Source organism: Ornithorhynchus anatinus, chromosome 9 (genome assembly GCF_004115215.2).
Source record: "Ornithorhynchus anatinus isolate Pmale09 chromosome 9, mOrnAna1.pri.v4, whole genome shotgun sequence".
NCBI classification, from domain to species: Eukaryota; Metazoa; Chordata; class Mammalia; order Monotremata; family Ornithorhynchidae; genus Ornithorhynchus; species Ornithorhynchus anatinus.
The window spans coordinates 23,719,652-23,727,537 of NC_041736.1; the positions used below are offsets into that span (position 1 = coordinate 23,719,652).

The following is a 7,886-nucleotide window of genomic DNA, read 5'->3' on the forward strand; positions in this document are numbered from 1 at the left end:
ACTGAGGCTCAGAGAAGTTAAATAACTTGTCCAACGTCAAGAAGCTGGTGGAGCTGGGATTAGAACCCAGCTCCTTCTGACTTCCAGGCCCATGCTCTATCCACTAAGCCATGCTGCTGCTCTACAGTATAATGCAACAAAAAGCTGTCGGCTGTTTCTTTATTCATTTCATTTTTAGCTGTCAAAGGGATTATTATGAGATTTTATGGGTGGCCAAGTGGAAGGAGCTCAGGCCAGAGTCACAAGTCATGGGTTCGAATCCCACTTCAACACTTGCCTGCTTTGCGATCTTCAGCAAGTCACTTAACTGCTCCAGGCTTCAGTTTCCTCATCTGCAAAATGGCATTTCTTTGATAGCCGTTCTCTCTCCAACTTAGATTGGGAACCCCATATGAAACAGAAACTGTCTGACCTGATTATCCTGAATCTACCCAGTACTTGGTACTTAGTAAACATTTGATAAATACTACAATTATTATTATCAATATAATTACATTGTAAAATGCATCACTGTAGCTATATTGCACATCTTTAACTGATCGAATACACATCTACCCCAGGGTCCCTGATCTTGGTTCAAGAACCAACATCAACCAGTTGTAAAATTGTTCGTTATGGTAAAATTTGGTTCTGACTTTTATTGTGTCAATATGAGATGTAGTTTTCAGGACCCAAGTGTGCTGTAAATTCTGGGAACTCCCTGAATGGTCTCATTTGCCTCAGCACTTAGTACAGTGCCTGGCTCATAGTAAATGCTTAACAAATACCAAATTATTATTTGCCTAGTACAACACTCAGTATTCAGCAGGGCAAGGGTTTTCAGCAATGTGGCCCTAGTGGAAAGGACACAGACGTGGGAGTCAGGGAACCTGGGTTCTAATCCCACTCCACTACGTGCCTGCTGTTTGACCTTGAGCAAGTCACTTCACTTTATGCTTCAGTTTCTTCATCTGTAAAATGGGAATTAAATCTGTGAGCCCCATGTGGGACATGGGTTAACCTGATTACCTTGTATCTATTCCAGCGTTTGAACAGTGCCCGGAACATAGTAAGCACTTAACAAATACCACTAACAATAATGACTCCTGTAGCCCCTTCTGCATCTGAGATAGACAGTGAACTCCTAAGTAGAACTGCACAGTATGTTGGATTATGTGATTGATTGAAATCCACTTAATCATTATTCTGAACCACCTTCCTGCAGAAACTTAGGGAAGGGTACAGGTGGTTTCAGGAGGACAGGAGCTTAAGTAGTTCTCCCAGTAGTAGAGAATTTTCTAATGAAATATTCAGAGAATCAATGAGGCATAAAGGAAACACAATTGGCCTGGAAATCTGAGGACCTGGGTTCTGATCTCAGCTCTACCACTTGTCTGCTGTGTAACCTGGAACAAATCATTTCATTTCTCCACATCTCAATTTACTCAACCGTAAAATTGGGACTCAATACCTGTTTTCCTTCCTAATTAGATTGTGAGCCACACATCGGACAGGGACTGGGTCCTACCTGATCTAGCCCAGTGCTTGGCACATAGTAAGTGTTTCTCCCACTCTCCAGTCTCGCATCTTCTCCTGCCTTCAAGACATCTCTGCTTGGATGTCCTCCCGTCACCTCAAACCTAACATGTCCAAAACAGAGGTCCTTATCTTCCCATCCAAACCCTCTCCTCCGTCCAACTTTCCCATCAGTGTAGACAGCACCACCATCCTTCCCATTTCACAAACCCCTAACCTTGGCATTATCTTTGACTTCTCTCTGTCATTCAACCCAAATATTCAATCCATCACTAAACCCTGTTGGCCCCACCTTCAAGATATAACTAAAATCTTCCCATTCCTCTCCAACCAAACTGTTATCATGTTAAATACATCACTCATTCATTCATCCATTCAATAGTATTTATTGAGCGCTTACTATGTACAGGGCACTGTACTAAGCTCTTGGAATGTACAAATCGGTAACAGAGAGAGACAGTCCCTGCCCTTTGACAGGCTTACAGTCTAATCCCACCTGAATTACCACATCATTCATTCATTCAATAGTATTTATTGAGCTCTTACTATGTGCAGAGCACTGTACTAAGCGTTTGGAATGTAAAATTCGGCACTAGCAGCTTCTTTGCTGACCTCCCTGCCTCTTGCCTCTCCCCACTCTAGTCCATACTTCACTCTGCTGCCCGGATCATTTTTCTACAGAAAACATTCAGGACCTGTAACTCAGCTCCTCAGTAACTCCAGTCGTTGCCCATCCACCTCCACCTCACACAAAAACTCCTCACTATTGGCTTTAAAGCTCTCCACCAACTTGCCCCTGCCTACCTAACCTCGCTTCTCTCCTTCTACTACCCAGTCCACACACTGCATTCCTCTAATGCCAACCTTCTCACTGTGCCTCAGTCTCATGTGTCTCGCTTTCGACCCCTGGCCCACGTCCCGCCTCTGGCCTGGAACGCCCTCCCTCCTCAAATCCGATAGACAGTGACTCTCCACCCACCCCGTCAAAGCCTTACTGAAGGCCCATCTCCTCCAAGAGGCCTTCCGAGACTAAGCCCCACTTTTCCTCATCTCCCACTCTCTTCTGCGTCGCCCTGACTTGCTCCCTTCGTTCTCTGCTCCCAACCCCTCAGCACTTATGTATATATCTGTCATTTTATTTTATTTCAATCATTTTAACTGAGAATGTACGGTGTGCAAAATACTGTACTAAAGTGCTAGGGAGAGTACAATATAACATCAGACACAATCCCTGCCCATAACAAGCTCACAGTCTAGAGAGGGAGACAGATATTAATATAAATAAATAGATAAATAAATAACGATATATACAGGTATATACCACCTTCACCTCAAACAAAAACTCCTCACTGTTGGCTTTAAAGCTCTCCGCCAACTTGCCCCTGCCTACCTAACCTCGTATAGTATTTCATTCAATAGTATTTTTCGAGCGCTTATTATGTGCACAGTACTGTACTGAGTGCTTGGAATGTACAATTCAGCAACAGATAGAGACAATCCCTGCCCAGTAACGGGCTCGCAGTCTAAACGACTGTTCATTTGTATTGATGCCTGTCTCTCCCCACTCTAGACTGTAAGTCCATCGTGGGCAGGGAATGTGACTGTAGTGCTTCACACGTAGTAAGAGCCTAACAAATGCCATCATTCTAATTGTTGCATTGTGCTCTCCCAAGCACTTAGCACAGTGCTAGGCACACAGTAAGTGCTCAATAAATGTGACTGAATGAATGAATGAACAAATACCATTATTCACCATATTCTCTTGCCAGGCCGCTGTGATCATGAGTTTTCCATCCCCTCTGCAGAGTCTACGCCCTTGGGCCTGAACTATTTGATACTCACCTCATCCATAGCCCCACAGCACTAGTTACGTGTCCTTATACTCTGCCACATACCCTAACTGTAATTTCTTTTAATGATTGCCTACCCCACTGGATTCTAAGCTAGTGGAAGGCAGAGATCGGGCTTTCAGCATGGCATAGTGGATAGAGCCCAGGCCTGGGAGTCAAAAGGACCTGGGTTCTAATCCTGGCTCCGCCACTTGTGTGCTGTGGGACCTTGAGCAAGTCACTTCGCTTCCCTGGGCCTCAGTTACCTCATCTGTAAAATGGGGATTAAGACTGTGAGCCCCAAGTGGGACAGGGACTGTGTGTGACACAACTACCTTTTATCTACTACAGGGATTGGCACTTAGTAAGAGTTTAACAAATACCACAGCTATCATTATTATTATTATTTTAACCCAGTTTACGACCCCAAATTATTTGTACAGTGCCCTGCATCTGGTCCGCGCTGAATAAAACACTACCGTTTGACTGGCTGATTGATTGAGTTGATTGATTAGGACTAGGGGTCCAGTCTGGAGCTGTGGACCCAAATATCATTTTGCCCTCTCCTACATCATTCATTCAATGGTATTTATGAAGCGCTTACTGTGTGCAGAGCACTGTACTAAGCCCTGGGGAAAGTACAATACAGCAATAAAGAGAGACAATCCATGCCCACAGCGAGCGCTAGGTGCATCTGTTCTCCTGTACACTTTCTACACCATTATCGAGTGTGCAGCTCTCTACCACTGTAAAACATTCTGATTTTTTTTGTTTTTTTTTTTTTGTTTTTTACTTCTCAATGGAGGCTTCCCATATGGATCATTTAAATGGGTTTGTTAAATCCTCCTGTATTCACTGGCCCGTCGGTGTCTGCCAAGATAGTCAACTGAATCACGAAGAGTTGTTTGGATAAGGAAATAGCTGGAGAGGGTGATGGGTAACAAAACTGATAAAAGAAAATACACAGGAATGGGAAGGGGAGGGGAGGGAAGAGAAGGAAGGGAAAGCAAGGGAAGGATCACAGACTCCTAGGAACCCTCTCAAAACTTCAACCAGCCTGGATCCTCTGAAACACTGAGGGTACGAATTATCACTCTCCCAAGATAAATTTTGACTCTTTTATTCAAAATAGATGAACAGTCTCTCTCTTTTTCTGATTTTTAATGGTACTTGTTAAGTGCTTACTAGGTGCCAGGCTTACTAGGTACTAAGCACCAGAATAGATACAAGCTAATCAAGTTGGACACAGTCCATGCCCTCTTGGGACTCACAGTTTTAATCTCCATTTTACAGATGAGGACACTGAGGCACAGAAAAATGAAATGACTTGCCCAAGGTCACATAGCAGAAAAGTGGTGGAGAATGGATTAGAACCCAGATCCTTCTGAGTCCCAGGCCTGTTCGCTATCCACTGGGCCACGTGACTTCTAACAAAGAATCATTACTTGGGAAAGAGAATTTGGATTACAGAACGATAATTGGACTTTTATCATTAAGTACCATATTTTATCTAACTCCTTCAGCATTCCTCGAGCTTTTGGATTATTCTATTGTTTTCCTTTTTATAATAATGTTGGTATTTGTTAAGCGCTTACTATGTGCAGAGCACTGTTCTAAGCGCTGGGGTAGATACAGTGTTATCAGGTTGTCCCACATGGGGCTCACAGTCTTAATCCCCATTTTACAGATGAGGGAACTGAGGCACAGAGAAGTTAAGTGACTTGCCCACAGTCACACAGTGACAAGTGGCAGATCTGGGATTCGAACCCATGCCCTCTGACTCCCAAGCCTGTGCTCATTCCACTGAGACACGCTGCTTCTCTATCTCGCCAGTCTCCGTACACAATTTCAATCCCCTTTATGACATCAAAATTTATCTTAATCTATGAAAGAAAAAAAATCTTCAAAACATTACAAAAACCTTGGTATTTTCAGTGAGTTAAAAATCTTGCCAGCGTCACCAGGCTGTCTCTGATGCAATGAAAGTCATGTCTGGAAAAAAATTTGCTATCCCTACTCCTAATTCTTCTTCCCTATTTAGGCTTGCGGAAGAAAGCTGGATTTGCATACTTATAAATCACCCAAAGTCATTTTGTGTTTCAGAGCTCTGAGTCCTTCTTTTCACATAGCATTTGCTCTCAACTTTGGAGCCTTTCTCTAACTTATAATAGCGAGGCCCCTTCCCCTAGAGACAAAAATCTAAGAATCAATTGGGTCAATTGTGATTGTGTTTCATTATCACCATATGTCCTTAAATGAAATTCTGAGTTTCATATTGGATCATGTCAAACCCGATCACTGTTGCAAAATTGCATGGTAAATTCTGTGCTTTTTCCCCCTTCTTTTTCTGCAAAGGTGAGAACTATATAACCCATTTGGTACTTTATAGTAATTCTTCACTCTGAAGATCTGGACAAGCTGTTCTAGGAAGATTCATTTATTGTTTGTTATAAATGATTCTGCTTAAAGTCAAAATAAAATTACTTTAAAAAGGCAAGTTGATCAGAGGATTTTTGAAAATAGATTAAACAGAAGTGTTAATACCAACTAAAAGCTGTTACTATGATTCCTCCTAAGCTACCAGTCAAATGAAAGAAAATGAATTTTTATGGAAGTGGGTAAATTGGCAATATTAAAATATTACCATTTCCTGAAATGTTGTTTTTCATGCCATGCTATTCTCCTAATCATGAAAGTGCAACAATTTGCGGCAAAAAATGGAAACTAAGGACACCTTGGGGCCAAGACTATGAGCCCTATGTGGGACAGGGACTGTGTCCAACCCAATTTGCTTGTATCCACCCAGAGCTTAGAACAGTGCCTGGCACAAGAGAAAGCACTTCACAAATACCAAAATTATTATTATGAAGATAGCACACTCCATGCTGCAGCTTTAGATACTCAAGTCCAAATATTCATTTCAGAGAGGAAGACTTACATCTAATTTCCCTGGTATTAGAAAAAGATGTGCCTCAGAAAACAGAAGGAATATTGCAGTGTACTCACCAGGAAAATCTTCATCAAAAGTTCATATAAATGATACGATGTTTCAAAACTAACTGGCAGTTCAGTTCTTTCTTGCAGACCTTGAAGAAGTTTCCCTGTTTTATCAAAAGGAACAAAAAATTCAAGGAGTCATAATTAAGAAAACTGCAGTCTGATCCCGTTCGCCCAGGAGAGGAGAGGTAAAAATGTGTGATTCTGCAGTCGGGGTTTGCAGGAGGGAGGATTTAAAGCGATCGCCAGATCCAGAGAGTAACGGGAGTTTCCTGTTTGGGGAAACGCAACGCAGCCTGTGTTTAGGCAAATTTGTTTGGTCATTTTTCTGTTTGCCATATCAATGAAATGCTGTTGTTGAAATTCAGCTGTTAGTTGATTTGGGGCAGTTTGTCAAGGGGCCTGGGTAACTTAGTTAATTACAAAGAAGCAGAAGACAGAACATTAAAATAAATACAGATCAAGCTGTCCATTGTTTTTGGAGATGACATTATTGATAGTGAGCACTTACTCATGCCTGGAATATTTTTCATTTGTAAATTCATTCAATAGTATTTACTGAGTGCTTACTGTGTGCAGAGCATTGTACTAAGCACTCATGACAATCTCCCTCACCCCCTCACCCTTGACTCTCATTCCCCCCCAAAACATGGGGAATTTTAAAGGAACAATGAAGAACAACCCAAAGGAAAATAATAATAATAATAATAATAATAATAATGGTATCTGTCAAGCACTTACTATGTGCCAAGCACTGGGGTAGATACAAGGTAATCGGGTTGTCCCACATGGGGCTCACAGTCTTAATCCCCATTTTACAGATGAGCTAATTGAGGCACAGAGAAGTGAAGTGACTTGCCCAAGGTCACACAGCAGACAAGTGGTGGAGCCGGGATTAGAACCTATGACCTCTGACTCCCAAGCTCGTGCTTTTTCCACTAAGCCACGCTTCTCTAAGACTGCACGGAATCTGAATCAAAACTGTCTTCTCTAGACCGTTTATTTCTGCACTGAAAGTGTGACTTTCTTGGAAAGAGATGTTTAGCTAAACTCATTTATTCATTCAATCGCATTTATTGAGAGCTTACTGTGTGCAGAGCACTGTACTAGGTGCTTGGGAGAGTACAATACAACAATAAACAGACACATTCCCTGCCCACAATGAGTTTACACAAGTTGGCCTAGCCCAGGCTGGATTGCAGTAGCCCACAACCCAGAAATGACAGCTATTTCCCGGTGCTGGTGATTGCTGGAGATATGTTTCCTGACTTTCTCATTATTCCTTTCATCTGTTCCCTTTCCACCATCCCAACATAAGCTGAGACCAGACATAGTCAAATCAGAAAACAATGAGCTTTGGGAAGGGCCATAAGGGCCTGCCTGACTGAAAGCTAATTCATTCATAATGATTTTAAAGTTTTAGAAATTGCAAGATCAAGAGCCAGCAGTTTATTCTGTAGGTCAGGCCTTATCCCACACCTGTTCAATACCTGCCAAGTACTTACAGAGTAAAGTTTAAAATAACCCTTTTGGTGAAAAAAAATT

The 7,886-nt window shown here is 42.1% G+C and overlaps 1 protein-coding gene across 3 annotated transcripts in view; it reads right to left on the reverse strand.

Annotated features, from left to right (window-relative positions):
• TFPI (tissue factor pathway inhibitor) overlaps positions 1–6,589 on the reverse strand; it is a 56,020-nt gene extending 49,431 nt beyond the window's left edge. For 2 of the 3 annotated variants that reach the window (XM_029071889.2, XM_029071891.2), the window contains exon 1: positions 6,351–6,588. The gene's annotated coding sequence lies outside the window, so the exon portion shown is untranslated. Of the gene's footprint in view, positions 1–6,350 lie in introns of all 3 variants that reach the window. The other variant, XM_029071890.2, reaches the window with a different exon arrangement.
• Between the last annotated feature and the right edge of the window lie 1,297 nt (positions 6,590–7,886).